A 14068-nucleotide genomic window follows, 5' to 3' on the forward strand; every position below is an offset into this window, starting at 1 on the left:
ACTCAGGCCTGTGAACCATTCCGCAGCTCTATTGTTCAACAAACCCTTTTCAAAGGCTCTGGTAAACAGCGACTCCGCCCAGCCAACAAAGCAGCCCTTTACTAGCAAAACGTTATCTCTGCGATAAGAAGCCCAGCGAGTCCCACCACGGCCGCCATCCGCCAGCAATGGACAACTCCCCCTCCCCAATTCCCGGGCTGAGAAGGAGCCAGGGAAGCCGGGGGAGGGTGAGGGGCGGGTAGGAGGCCGGCGCGCGCAGCGTTTTTAATATGTGGAGTCACAGGCCTCCCTTCTTTAATAAAAACATGAGTCAGCGGCTGGCGTGGGCAAAGGATTTTCTAAACATCCCCTCATATCCTGAGAAAGGGGAGGATGGAGGCTTGAGGGGGGTGGGGGAGACTCCAGAATCGAAAGCAGGCGCGTTCACACACAAGCAAGCAGAGTCGCACGGAGAGAGAGGCAGCAGCCCTAGAGTTCAGCCTGGAATGAAAAAGCGAGTAAAAAACCAAAGGAAAAGCCAACCCACCCTGCGGATTCCTGTTGTTTCGGTTTGGAGGAGGGAGCTCGAAGCTTTAGCAGAGGCTCCCTGCTCTCTCCCGCCCAAACTCACGAAGTGAAGCTCTGCTGCAAGTTCTGGTCACTCTGCCTTGGGCTGAGCTGTTTGTTGTGTCTACTGCTAGCTGAAGCCGTTGCCTCAAGCAACTCCCTCTCCCTTCTCTCTATTTCTCTCACACACTCTTTCAGACAAGAAGGCGCAAAAGAGCTTGACTTTTCAGACTGGACCCCAAAGTTGGAGCCGAGTAAGAGAGGGGTGGGGAGGGAATCCAGACATTCCTGGCTGCTTGTTCCTCTAAAGAGCGCTCCGGTCCGGAGACAGCTACGGGAAGGCAGCACTTCTTGGATGCTGTCGGATGCTCTGGGGGGCAATAAAATGCACTAGAGGCACCAGCAAGGCAGCGGGCGTGCTGGACAGCGGGGACTCCCGTCTAAGCCTCTGTCTCTCCCGACTGCAAACAACTTTCTCTCTCCCTGTCTTGAAAACCTGAAAGGGTTTTCCAAAACCTTTTGGAAAGGGTTTTCCAAAACCTTTTGGAAAACGCTGCACAGCTCAGCCGAAGGAAGCTTTGCGCGTGGACTCAAGGCAAACGCGGAAACTTGCGAAGAAAGAGCGGGGAAAGAAATCCACAGCAACTTCGGGGCCCTTTTTGGCGAGAGCAGTTCTGCCTCTCTGCAAAGTAAGGTAAGCCCCACGCTGTCTCCTTTGCTCTAATCAGTTAACCCCTCTTTGCTTTTCCAGCCTGAAAGCAAGCTGCAGATGGAAACTCTTTTAACAAATCCAGATGTGGAGAGACCGCACTGCTGTTCCTTTTTCATGTCAGCTTCCAAAAGGCCAAACCCAGCCAGTTTCCTCTGCAAACTCCTGGAGTCTCTCGTTCTTTTGCGCTGCTTTTTAAAGGGCATCGTATAGAATGGATTCAGGGGGCCCTTGCTTTTTCAAGATTGTCTACAGCCGCGACTTGCAAAAGAAACAGGAAAGAGCTTAACCTTCAGCCCAAGAAGCACAATGTAACGTTATTTTTTATTTATTTAACATATTTGTATTCCACTCAAAACGCGTCTCTAGAAAACGCAAGTTTCTACGTTCAAGAAAATGGAATAACTTTCCCCCTTTCTTAGCCGGCTCCCTGTTTCTAAGATGTCCCTCCAAGAAGCAGTGGAGAGAGTTTAAAGGAATGAATTATTCTCACCATCCTGCAGGGCTCTAATGAAAAGGAAAGTCTGTTGCTTCTCACAAGGACTGATAACAAGAGCAGGATCTTGGCATCCCCCTCTGTGCTCTTTTTACTTCTCTATGTAACAGGCAGACAGTTCTAGCAATGAGATATTAAGTGGTGTACTATTATTCTTTGAATCTGCTTCTGCTAGTAGTAAAACAGAAAATCCATGGTAGCTTTTTCTGTATGATGAATAACTGTCTGAAGCTCAAACAGTTGGTATTACTAAAAGAGACTGGTATAATAGTGCATTCCACTTGGAGCTTATGTGCAGCTGCTGATAGTTGGATAGGGAAATGGGCTAACCATTTCCTATAGTTACCAGTGACTAGGAAACTGTACTTCTTTGCTTAAGGATATGCTGGTGTGGCATAGTGGTTAAGAGCATATGTTATCTGCAAAAAGCCCCCAGGTCAATTCTCAGTTCATGTATTAGGTGGTCTCTCAGACAAGCCTCTATGTTTCAACTCCAGTCTGTGATGTGGAAATAATAATACTTTTCTAGTTTACACAGTTGCTGTAATGATTTCTGAGATAATGTGTGCAGTGTGCTTTGAGCGCTTAAGCAGGGGTTCTCAAACTTTGGTCCACAGGTGTGGTGGGAATACAACACCCATCATCCTTTGGCCATTGTCCTCCAGGGGTGGTGGACCTATTAGGATGGTCCGCCCAAAAGGCTGCTGGACCCAGTGGGATTCCAAAAAGCCTTGGAGGGTTTTGAAGTTGGTGCAGCCGGTTATTCTGTTGATGCCCTGGGGTGGGAACCTGGAATACAACACCCATCATCCTTTGGCCATTGTCCTCCAGGGGTGGTGGACCTATTAGGATGGTCCGCCCAAAAGGCTGCTGGACCCAGTGGGATTCCAAAAAGCCTTGGAGGGTTTTGAAGTTGGTGCAGCCGGTTATTCTGTTGATGCCCTGGGGTGGGAACCTGGAATAGCGGACTCGCCAGGGCAGTAGACATGATTGCTCCTAAGCGTCCCTTCCAACCTGCTTCTAAAATGGCCCCTTGGTATACTGAAGAGTTGCAGGGGCTGAAACGCTGGGTAGGTGACTGGAACACAAGTGGAGGAGAACTTGGCTTGAATCTGACAGGGCACAGCATAGGACCCATTTGAAGACTTGTGTGGTAGTGGTACATGCAGCGAAAAAAAGATTTTGGTCCGTGCTCATTGCACCCACAGGTTGGCGTTCAGCAGAGCTATCTCAGATTGTGAGGAGTTTAATTTCTGCTCCTTCTGTTTTAAATCAGTCCCTGGAATCGTTCTGCTGTGACGTCGCTTTTAGTGGGTTCTTTGCGGACAAAATCTCCTGTATTCTTGGACTTGGACTCCACTATTTCTGCAGGATTAATGAAGGGGGTGTCCAGCTATCCCTCTAGCAGTATTAGATTGAATCAGTTTCAATCTGATTCCTGAGAATGCGGACAAGCTGCTTGGGGCAGTGCAACCTACCTACCACTTGTTCTCTGGATCCTTGCTCGACTTGGCTGCTTCTGTCTAGCAGGGAGATTGTTGGAGGTGGCCTAGTTAATATCATATATGCATCGTTGAGGAAGGGTAGGGTGCCCCACTGGAGGCAATGGTTAGACCGCTTCTTAAGAAACCTTCCCTGGACCACTTAGATAGATGGATAGTTATAGGCCAGTCTCCAATCTCCCTTGGTTGGGCAAGGTGTTTGAGAGAGTGCTGGCTGACCAGCTCCAGGAAGGCTTAGAGGAAACTGATTATCATTCTAGACCCATTTCAAACTGGCTTTAGAGCTGGCTATGGGGCTGAGACAGCCTTGGTCAGCCTGATGGATGACCTTTACCGGGGAATTGACAGAGTGTGACTCTGCTGGTTCTTCTGGATCTCTTGGCGGTGTTCGATACCATTGACCATGGTATCCTTCTGGATGTCCTGGGCAAGTTGGGAATAGAGGGCACTGCTTTGCAGTTCCACTCCTATCTCTTGGGTAGATTCCAGATGGTGGAACTTGGTGACAGTTGCTCCTCAAAACATGAGCTGTTCCCTCAGGGCTCCATTCGTTCCCAAAGCTTTTTACATGAAACCACTGGGTGAGATCATCAGGAGTCTTGGTGCTGGGTGTTATCAGTATGCTGATGACACCCAAATCTAAGTACACCAGAAGCAGGAAACCTGCCAGGGAGGCAGTTGGACCATTAGACAATGAGGGAGTGAAAGAGATTATTAAGGAGGATATGGAGGTTGCAGAGAAGCTGAATGAGTTCTTTGCGTCTGTCTTCATGGCAGAGGATACTGAGCATATACCTGTTCCTGAACCAGGATTTTTAGGGATGGAGGCTAGAGAGCTGAGTCAGATAGAAGTGACAAGGGATGATGTTCTAAATCTAAACTGTCTGGAAAAACTGAAAGCTAACAAATCACCAGGGCCCGATGGCATCCATCCCAAAGTCCTCAAAGAACTCAAATGTGAAATTGCCGACCTCCTTGCGAAAATATTTAACTTATCCCTGAAATCGGGCTCTGAACCAGAGGACTGGAGAGTAGCAAATGTAACACCGATTTTCAAAAAGGGATCCAGGGGCAATCCGGGAAATTACAGGCCGGTTAGCCTAACGTCCGTTCCAGGCAAATTGATGGAAAGCATCCTCAAGGATAAAATTGTAAAGCACCTAGAAGAACAGGCCCTGCTGGGAGTGAGCCAGCATGGCTTCCGCAAAGGTAAATCTTGCCTGACCAACCTTTTGGACTTCTTTGAAAGTGTCAACGAGTGTGTGGACCAAGATGATCCAGTTTACATAGTATACCTGGACTTCCAAAAAGCTTTTGACAAAGTTCCTCATCAAAGACTCCTGAGGAAACTTAGCAGTCATGGGATAAGGGTCCAAGTACATGTGTGGATTGCTAACTGGTTGAAGGACAGGAAACAGAGGGTAGGTATAAATGGAGAGTTTTCACAATGGAGGGAAGTGAGAAGTGGGATCCCCCAGGGATCTGTACTGGGACCGGTGCTTTTTAATTTATTCATAAATGATCTAGAAGCAGGGGTAAGCAGCGATGTCGCCAAATTTGCAGATGATACCAAACTCTTCTGGGTAGTGAAATCCAAAACGGATTGTGAGCAGCTCCAAAAAGATCTCTCCAAACTGGGGAAGTGGGCTACAAAATGGCAAATGAGGTTCAATGTTAGCAAGTGTAAAGTGATGCACATTGGGACAAAAAACCCCAACTTCAAGTATATGCTGATGGGATCCGAGCTGTCGGTGACAGACCAGGAGAGGGATCTTGGGGTTGTGGTGGACAGCTCGTTGAAAGTGTCGACTCATGGCAGCTGTGAAAAAGGCCAATTCCATGCTAGGGATCATTAGGAAGGGGATTGAAAATAAAATGGCTAACATTATAATGCCCTTATACAAAACTATGGTGTGACCACACTTGGAGTACTGCGTACAATTTCTGGTCACCACATCTTAAAAAGGACATTGTTGAACTGGAGAAGGTACAAAAGAGGGCAACCAACATATGATCAGGGGCCCAGAGCACCTTTCTTATGAGGCAAGACTACAACACCTGGGGCTTTTTAGTTTAGAAAAAAGACGACTGCGGGGTGACATGATAGAGGTCTATAAAATCATGCATGGGATGGAGAAAGTGGAGAGAGAGAAATTTTTCCCCCTCTCACACAACACTAGAACCAGGGGTCACTTCATGAAATTGATTGCCAGGAGGTCTAGGACCAACAAACGGAAGTACTTTTTCACACAACGCGTGATCCACTTGTGTAACTCTCTGCCACAGGATGTGGTGACAGCCAACAACCTGGATGGCTTTAAGAGGAGTTTGGATGACTTCATGGAGGAGAGGTCTATCAATGGCTACTAGTTGGAGGGCTGTGGGCCACCTCCAGCCTCAAAGGCAGGATGCCTCTGAGTACCAGTTGCAGGGGAGTAATGGCAGGAGAGAGGGCACGCCCTCAACTCCTGTCTGTGGCTTCTAGCGGCATCTGGTGGGCCACTGTGCGAAACAGGATGCTGGACTAGATGGGCCTTGGGCATGATCCAGCAGGGCTGTTCTTATGTTTCTTATGTTTCTTACTTCTCCTTTTCATCTTCACCATCGGGAAGTGGCATTCATTCCCTAAATGCCTGCCTACAGGCAGTAATGGGCTGGATGAAAGCAGATCCATTTCAGTTAGAAACCTGGCAGCTGAGATTTCAAATCTTGAGGTAGAATGAAAGCAAAACTTGAGACTATTAAGGGATGAACCTTAAGGATGCTGATAGTTTACTTGCCATGGTGAAGGTCACTGCATATATGCCCAGAGCCTTCAGATGGGGCAGTTTATAAATGTAATAAATAAATACACAATAGATATGGCATAAATGACTGGTGAAAGCCAGCTGAAATGAACTTGGGGGACATCTGGCCAGCATACCTCACTGGAGGAGAGAAAAGTCCTGTCTTCCTTGAATTAGGTGCTTCATCCATTCCCCAAGAAACTATCTCTTATGTGTACATTCTGCTGATGATACCCAGCTTGTTATTTTTGTGATCAAACTTCCAAGAGCTGATGTCTTTGTCCTGAATCAGTACTTGGAGATGGTGGTTGGAGGGATGAAGGCCAACACATAAAAGTGAAACTAGACAAGTCAGAAGTGATGCAGGAGGGACACCGAACACTAAACAGGGCTAGGTTTGTGGTGATGGATGATACTGTGGTTTCCTCCTAGGAACAAGTATGGAGCCTTGAAGTGCTTTTGGACTGGTCTTCAAAAAGCAGTTATCTGTGGTTGTCAGGGCTGATTGTTGCCTATTTCATTAATTGCATAGACTCCGCCCCTTCGTGGACAAAGGGGATCTTGCTACACTTTTGTAACAGTTAGCTTTGACCACTGCACTGCATACTGTGTGGGGCTAACCTTGAAGATGACCCAGAAGCTTTACCTAGTGCGGAATGTGACTGCCCATCTCATTATTAATATTGAGGACATATTATAATAATTTGCACTAGCTATGAGTACGCTTCTGAGACCATTCAAGGTGCTCTTGTTTAACCTTTTAAACACACCATGGCCTGGGACCCACTTACCTTAGAGACAGCTTCTCTCTCTCTCTCTCTCTCTCTCTCTCTCTCTCTCTCTCTCTCTCTCTCTCAGCCCCCACACTATTTGCATTTCTCACATTAGTCCCTCTTTGTAAGCCATTACTACAGTGCATGTCCTCTCTCCTGATGTTGCTACCCTGCAACTTCTATTGAGAGCCATTGTGCCCACAGCTACCAAACTATTAGCAATTGATAGACCCGTCCTCCATGAATTTGTCTAAGCCCCTTTTAAAGCTGTCTAAGCTGGTGGCCATCACCACATCCCATGGCACTATGTGGAAAAGTACTTCCTTTTGTCAGTCCTAAATTTCCCAGCCTTCAGTTACATGGGATGACCCCTAGTTCTAGTGTTGTGAGAGAGGGAGAAACATTTATCTCTGCCCACCCTCTCCACTCCATGCATAATTTTATACACCTCAATCATGTCTCCCCTTAGTAACCTCTTTTTCAAAGCAAAAAAGAGCCCCAGATGCTGTAGAGTTGCCTCTTAAGGAAGGTGCTGTGGGCCCATGATCATCTTGGTTGCCCTCTTCATCACCTTTTCCAGTTCTACAATGTCCTCCTTCTGATACAGTGACCAAAACTGTATGCAGTACTCCAGATGTGGCCACAGCATAGATTTGTACAAGGGCATTATAATATTAGTATTTTTATTTTCAGTTCCCTTCCTAATGATCCCTAGCATGGAATTGGCCTTTTTCACAGCTGCTGAGCACTGAGTGGACACTTTCAATGAACTGTCCACCACGACCCCAAGATCTCTTTCCTGGTCAGTCACCGACAGCTCAGTATATCAGCGTTTATGTGAAGTTCAGTTTCCCCCCCCCGCATTGTGAAAACTCTCCGTTTATTCCTACCCTCTGTTTCCTGTCCTTCAACCAGTTTATTTTATTTTATTTATTTATTTAATACATTTCTATACTGCCCAAAACGCAAGTTCTCTGGGCAGTTTACAAACAATAAAAACAGCCAATAAAATATTAAAACATTTCAACAATTAAAATTTAAAAAGTTAAAACTATTAAAACTCAATTAAAACAGTACCTAATTAAAATTACCAATTAATTTTTAATTGAAAATTACCAGTTACCAATCCACACATCAACCTTTCCCCTTGTTCCATGACTGCTAAGTTTACTCAAGAGCCTTTGGTGGGGAACTTTGTCACAAACCTTTTGGAAGCCCAAGTATACTGTGTCAACCAGATCACCTTTATCCACATGCCTGTTGACACTCTCAAAGAACTCTAAAAGTTTAGTGAGGCAAGACTTGCCCTTGCAGAAGCCATGCTGGTTCTTCTTCAGCAAGGCCTTTTCTTCTATATGCTTAACAATTTTATACTTAAGTATGCTTTCTATCAATTTACCTGGCACCAAAATTAAGCTGACCAGCCTGTAATTTTCTGGATCCCTTCTTGAAAATCAGAGTTATATTGACCAGTCCTCTGGTACAGAGCCTGATTGTAGGGACAAATTACATTTTTTCCCCCTAGGAGATCAGCATTTTCACATTTGAGTTCCTTCATAACTCTTGGGTGGATGCCATTTGGCCATGGCGACTTGATAACTTTTAGTTTTTCAAGACAGTTTAGAACATCTTCCCTTGTCACCTCAAATTGGCCCAGTTTTTCAGCCTCTAAATCTAAGAAGCTCAATTCCGGAGAGGGTATATGGTCAGTATTCTCCACTGTGAAGACAGTTGCAAAGAACTCATTCAGCTTCTCTGCAATCTCCTTATCCTCCTTAATAATCCCTTTCACGCCCTCATCTGAGAGGCCTACTGCTTCCCTGGCAGGTTTTCTACTTCTGATATATTTGAATACTGTACGTAACATTTTTGTTATTCCCCTTGACATTTCTAGCTATATGCTCCTCAAACTCTCTTTTTGCACCCTTTTTCTGGATACATGTGTTTTTAATTAATTAATTTTATTTTTTATTTTTTATTTATTTTACATTTTATGTCTCCCTGGTCCTAGTTCAGCACTCTAACCACTACACTACTGCTGGCTCATGACAATATGAACTTCTTTATGAATACTCAACAGCATTTGTTTCTCCATGCTGATGTTACTTTTTGCATATATTCAAAAGCTTATATACTGCCTTCATTAAATTAAAAATGGTATTTGTCAATATACAACATGTTGGGTTGTCCCCAGTTTTCTTCCTTTTCATAGTAGGAACAGATACAAATGGGGTTCATTTTTTCAGAACTGCATTCATTTCTGTTCATTTTCCTCCTCCTGTACAGTTTTTATTGCTCTGTTTTTGGTAGCAAGAGTTTCATTGTGCAAGTGCCTCCTGATAGCGGTCGTGTTTTTCACCCAGATGCCCTGGTATGCAACATTATCCTATGGCAGGGTAGGTAAGAAAATAGTTGCTGTCATAAAAAAAAAAATAGTGGCTGCTATTGCATCATTTAAAATGAACATGAATTGTGTGGGGGTCAGGGTGGGGACAAATCAGGACCATATAAATGAATGGACTCCCACAATAGAGATGCACAGTCTAGTGAAGATGACCAGGTGTTAGGTAAGGGTGTACTGGAAAAGCCTCTAGCAGTAAACATTGGTTTGTTTTTTGCTCTTTTCAGATACAGCATCATTTTTTTCAATAAATATTTGAAAACTGTCAAAGCTGCATACTTGACACATTTCAAAGGATCTGCTGCCTAGGACTGTGTATTGTTGCCTTGATGGCTTCAACAGCACATCCAGTGCCAATACATGCTGATGTTGTTCATTTATTGCTTAAAAAAAAGGCATCCCATCTCTCTGACATAATACCCAATGTGGTTTGCATCTGAAAACATTTTAAAAATACACAAAAACAAAAGTGATTAAGGACCTATCATTGAAAGAGTGTAAGAGAAAAGAAACTGAAGCAACAGAAGCAGCAGTGATGCTGACAGTGGTTGTGGGAGTGGTAGCAGCAGTGGTGGTACAATGCAATGTGAGAGCACAGCATGCTGAGATGCAAAAATATTGTGGGAATATTATGTTTTGCCAGGTAAAGATTTTGGGTATAAAAATAGTTTGTCGCTGATGAGCCAGGATAAAATGTTCTACGTTTTAGAAGTTGGGATTTTGAATATTTCAGTTAGTTTTGTATTATTCTTCCAAACATTTCTGTTTTCTAGCCTCTTATTTTCACTGTGAAAATAGAAATAATCAAATATTTAATACAGTTGTTTAAAAATAGAGGTATAGTTTCCCCTCCTTTTCTATGCATCCCCACATTTGTGTGAATATAAAAGCCAAGGTGCTACTTAATTCCAGATTAATTAATGCTGAGAACTGTATTGTAAAGTTTTGTGTGGTGTAGGACTGATATTAGCTTTACATCTTCATATGAGCAGCCTGAACCCAAGCACCCTTGCTTTCATGGGGAAATGTTACATATGCTGGCATCAATTCCTATGGCTGGGAACAATTTCTGTGGCAGCACGCTTCCCTGCCACTATTACCAAAAGGAATTGTTGCTTGCTAAAGTTAAAGTGTGCCGTCAAGTCGATTTCAACTCCTGGCACCCACAGAGCCCTGTGGTTGTCTTTGGTAGAATACAGGAGGGGTTTACCATTGCCTCCTCCCGCATAGTATGAGATGATGCCTTTCAGCACCTTCCTATATCGCTGCTGTCCAATATAGTACAAGTGGAGATTTGAACTGGCAACCTTCTTCTTGTTAGTCAAGCATTTCCCCGCTGCGCCACATAAAGTGGCTGGGGTGTTGCTTGCTACTCACTAACAATTCATTAATTACTTTTATTTAGTGTATTTTCTTCACAAGTAAAAGAAGACTATGGGGCTATTCGCACGTGTGTGCGTGTGTGTGTGTGTGTGTGTGTCTGTGTCTGTGTGTCTGTGTCTGTGTGTCGTGGGGGAAGGCTGGGCTAACTCACCTTCCCCCAGCCCAGACAGGCAACTGAATGTTGCTGAGAGCACAGACTGCTCTACCAGATGATCCATGCTGTGCCATGCAGCGCAGAGCTCCAGAGCATTCTGGCCTCTGGATATCCCACAATGCACCATGCGATGTATGCGGTGCATTGGAGGATTCCCCCAAGAGACTGGTGCTCTAGCCACTCGTCTCTGTTTCCACTTCCAATGTAGTGAACACACCAGCCCAGAGCCGGGATTGAGGGCGTGATTGCACCTTTAACCCCGGCTAGGCAGCACTACACCACTGGGATCAGGCCCGATCCTGGTGGTTCTCGCGCACAGCCTAATCCAGGCTGGGCTTCTCAAGCCTGGTTAGGCTGTGCGTGAGAACAGCCTCAATTTGTTTCCTGAAGCTGTTTCCCAAATGAGTACACCGTACTTTAACAGTCCTCATGACTTCCTCGTTCTTCCCTGCTCTCTAGTGTGAAAGGGTGCAGGAATCCTCATTTTATAGATCCCCTGGCTGCTGGTGGTGAAGTTTTTCTCAGGTTTACAAAACAGCAAAGCTGAGTTGTGTCTCTCTAGATCTGGGAATTGAGGTTTGTTTCCTTTAGCCCTGCTACAGTTTCTGAGAATGTTCTCATTGATTTTAATGGATGTGGGCTTTGTTCTGAGTTTGGAATTGTTCTGGGCTGGCTTGTCCCAGAACATAAATGTAATGCAGAGCCTGGAGCCAAATGCTGCTGGGAGTTTGTTTTGTTCAAACAAAGAACAAAAGGAAAAAAAGAATTCCCAAGGAGAAGTTCTTTGAGGGGAACATATCAACTGTGCATTGTTTCCTGAGATGCTGAAACAACTCCAGAGAGCCCTTTCTGCACTGATGGGCAAATAGGGCATAATGAAGGTTATGGTTGTTGTTCTCTAATTATCTCAGTAGGGCTGTAACACTAAACACACTGAACACAGTGGGGCTGACCTCCTAGTAAAGATGAATAGGATTGCACTGCAAGTCTCAGAAGTGTAGGTCTGCTTTCCATGTTTCTTAGATGCACACCAACATTTCTGACCTTGCTTCATACCCCTTGCAACTCCAAAGCCATTTCCAACATCAACCCTTGCCAAAAGTGGATTCTTCTGCAATGTAAGAAGCTGAAGTTGGAAGAAGAAAATTCAGAAACTTTAGTTCATAAATTGAAGTGTTTGTAGCCATGTGTGAGGATTTGGATCCTAACTACTGTTTACATATTTCAGTCTGAGGTGCAAAATTCCTGGAAGGGCTTGTTGGTCACTTCCCCCTTACTCTTAATAGCAGAAAGTGTGAATAATCAAGGGGTATGTTATCCCACATGCTAACTTTCCTTTGTGTACTACTTTGCATGAGGTGAGGTAGGACCTTTACCTCAGTTGCTCCATTGTGATCTTCCCCAAGATAATCCCCCAACACACACACACACACACACACACACACACACACACACACACACACACTGCTTACTTTTAGAAAGGTGATTAGAAAAAAATATTTTCTTGAATAGAATTTGTGGGTGCCTTCCCCCCCCCCATAATATTTTGACAAGGTCTGGGATAGTAAAGTTAGAACAACCTTCTCACAACCAAATGTGGGGTGGGGGGAGTGTCAAAGGGAAGGCAGGGTCTTACCTTCCTGCTCCCACATGACACAAACCTCCTCTGGGCTCTGCCACTTGTGTGCCCACATGAGCAGCACGGCAGCAGCTCCAGAGCTCAGATGGGAGGGGGGAACTCACACTCAGTCCTCCGGGATCCCACAATGCACTGTGCAAGCAGCGGAGTGGCTGTGCCCAGCATTGCAGCAGCTCCATTTGGCCTGGCTTCTCATGGCCACCAGTTGCCCAGGAACAGCTTTGCAAGCAGCGGTGGCACAGACCACCAGAGGAGGAGATAAGAAGGGGTTTGTTCTCCTCCTACCTCACTTTCAACATAGGTAGCTGATCTGAGCTACCCAAGATGGATCTTCTGGGTTGGGAGGACTCCCAGTGCCCCAAACGACCGGAGCCACCCAGGATAACCCTCTCCCACCCAGGTAGCTCTGGTCATGAGAATAGCTCTCAAGGTATTTTCACATATGTGGCTTAATAGATATACCTTTGCAACGTTTGTGTGCTGTTTTTTCACATTTAATTCAGGATAGAATGCAGAAATCTAGGGTACATTGCAGCCAATTACATTTACAGTGATTTAAGCCCAAGTCAATTTAAATTTCACATCCAAAAAATCATGGGCCGGAATTAGGAGCCATGACTTCTCACCGCTGGGAGTTTTGATTCCCCTATGTTTTTAGGCATTCAGCAAACACGATAGCAGGCACTATCCACTCATTTCAAACTTTTCATCATAACTCTGGTTAGAAACATAAGGAATAAGACTCTGAGACAAACCTTCAAAATAATTTAGTATCTTTTAAAGCAGCCTTTTTGGAGGATGAACTTAAAAGTCAGAGCAATGGGATGATATATTTGCATACAGAAAGCAGAAGAGAGATTGGACTAAAACTTAAAATAATGAAAACTTATTATATTATGAAAGTCTGAATCAAGACAAGAGGCATGGATCTCTGGAGCCCAAAGAGTTAACGGTCTAGTTTCTATTCGAGGAGATGATAATCCCAAAACAGGAAGATTTTCATGGAATGGAATGGTTACTAAGTAATTTCCTATTCTTTTAACAACTTGCATTGGCCCTTCTTCTGGGTAAGACTTCCTTGTATCTGCTTGTTTCATGGCCAAACTGTAGCCACAAGATAGACAACCAGCCTAACAGTGATGATTATTTGTGCAAGGCCACTTTTCTGAGCATTACCTTCATTTTGTCAGTGCATGTAGCACTTTAAGGAGCTGTGACTGAATTCTTAATGCTACCGAGACACAGTAATTGGCACCAATTAAATTGCTACATTCATGTTTGAATTGCTTTAACTGGCGAGACACACTGTCTTATTTATACTGAAAGTATGTTTGCTTGTGGTTTGCTCTGAATCAGGGCCAGAAGAAACTAAACCATCTTGAGGCGCTCTCTCTGAAGACACATTCTCTCCATGCAAACTAGATGCCACCTCAGTTTGGGGGTATTGGTTTTCCCCCCCTCTGGTCAAGCTGTAAAATAGAAGACCTGCTTGTCTGGGATTCGGAGTGCATTCTTGTGAATGTGTGTGTGTGCTGTCCCCCTTTCCCAAAGAACTGCAGATTTTTCTTTTCCAGCCTTGGGAAATTTCCAAGACGTGGTTGCAGCTAGAAGAATTCTTTCAAGCTAAGAGCATTAACTATTCTGTTTCCAGAGATCCAAATCTCGGATCTTTATTCAAA

At 44.7% G+C, this 14068-nt stretch overlaps 1 protein-coding gene across 2 annotated transcripts in view; it reads left to right on the plus strand.

Annotated features, from left to right (window-relative positions):
• Positions 1–391: 391 nt before the first annotated feature.
• The window catches only part of PDGFRB (platelet derived growth factor receptor beta), a 145186-nt gene continuing 131509 nt past the window's right edge, over positions 392–14068 (plus strand). For both annotated transcript variants that reach the window (XM_053303784.1, XM_053303785.1), the window contains exon 1: positions 392–1240. The gene's annotated coding sequence lies outside the window, so the exon portion shown is untranslated. The remainder of the gene's footprint in view (positions 1241–14068) is intronic.

This window comes from Hemicordylus capensis, chromosome 2 (genome assembly GCF_027244095.1).
Source record: "Hemicordylus capensis ecotype Gifberg chromosome 2, rHemCap1.1.pri, whole genome shotgun sequence".
Taxonomy (NCBI): Eukaryota; Metazoa; Chordata; class Lepidosauria; order Squamata; family Cordylidae; genus Hemicordylus; species Hemicordylus capensis.